This window comes from Frankliniella occidentalis, unplaced genomic scaffold (genome assembly GCF_000697945.3).
Source record: "Frankliniella occidentalis isolate FOCC.00 unplaced genomic scaffold, Focc_3.1 Scaffold134, whole genome shotgun sequence".
In the NCBI taxonomy this organism is placed as follows: domain Eukaryota; kingdom Metazoa; phylum Arthropoda; class Insecta; order Thysanoptera; family Thripidae; genus Frankliniella; species Frankliniella occidentalis.
In genome coordinates this window covers 229,531-230,629 of record NW_026267261.1, presented here as the reverse complement: position 1 = coordinate 230,629, position 1,099 = coordinate 229,531, and positions in this window count along the sequence as shown.

Sequence of the window (1,099 nt, the reverse complement as noted above, 5' to 3'; positions counted from 1 at the left end):
GAAGAGGTGTTCAGCCGAACAGCCAGTATTTAGAATACAGATTAAGGTTTCCATGGGTGAGTCGACGTAATACGTATTCTGTATACGAGCAATTCCGGGCTATGATGCGGCACCCTGTGGAAATCATGAAATGACACATGCACAAGGAGGTAAGGTTATTCTCGGCGATGCACTAACGGCTTGATAACAACTCCCCGGGGCGTATATATATTTAAGAGAGAGAGAGAGAGAGAGAGAGAGAGAGAGAGAGAGAGAGAGAGAGAGAGAGAGAGAGAGAACACGGAAGGGTGCCGATTGGAAGCGCCGTGAAGAGAGAGGACTCTCCTTCGAAAAGAAGAGATAGGGGCGGCCGCCGCTCCGCTCCACCACGTCCGTCTGCCAATAGTGGAGGTTTACATTTAGGGGGTCGGCGGGGGTGGGTGGGGTGGAGTGGGAGCAGAGGGGCTGTTTCGCTCAGACGGTGAGCCACCCAATCGGGACATGGCCGCGCCGAATGAAAAGCAGCAGCAAAAACGTAGTCGGGCTAAGAAAATAGTTCCTACCCAACTGTAAGTAAAGGCTACAGTGTAATTATTGTACAAATTAACGTCGTACTTACAATTAACAGTTTAAAACTGTCAACAATTTCCAATAAAAATTTGTTTGCAGTTTTAAACTGTGTTTACAATTACTATTAACGTTTTGAAACTCTTGTAAAACTGGAGATATCCCATGCTTTGTGAGTTGTTTACAATCTGGTCCATAGGCAATTTTTACCGTGTCGCTATAGCTAATGTGTGTAAATACTTATTGATGAAGACGGATAAAAACAGGTTTTACACAAATTATAATCGCATTCTTGGTAGAAGCCAATTTTGAAAGAAAAGAGAAAGACTACGCATGGTAAAGGCAAGCCTGTTATCGCCTGTTATGCTCCGGTGCTTTGTGGTGTTTTTGCCTATCGGTCTGATTTGATATCTCTGTCAACTCAAATGAGTACATTGTCTACATTAAAGAAAGTAGAAATGGTTGTGTCTACATTGAAAAATTATACACACATAGTCCTCAGTGTGTACTTCTTTCAGACATGAGCACGAGCATGAGCATGTCTATTTGTTGT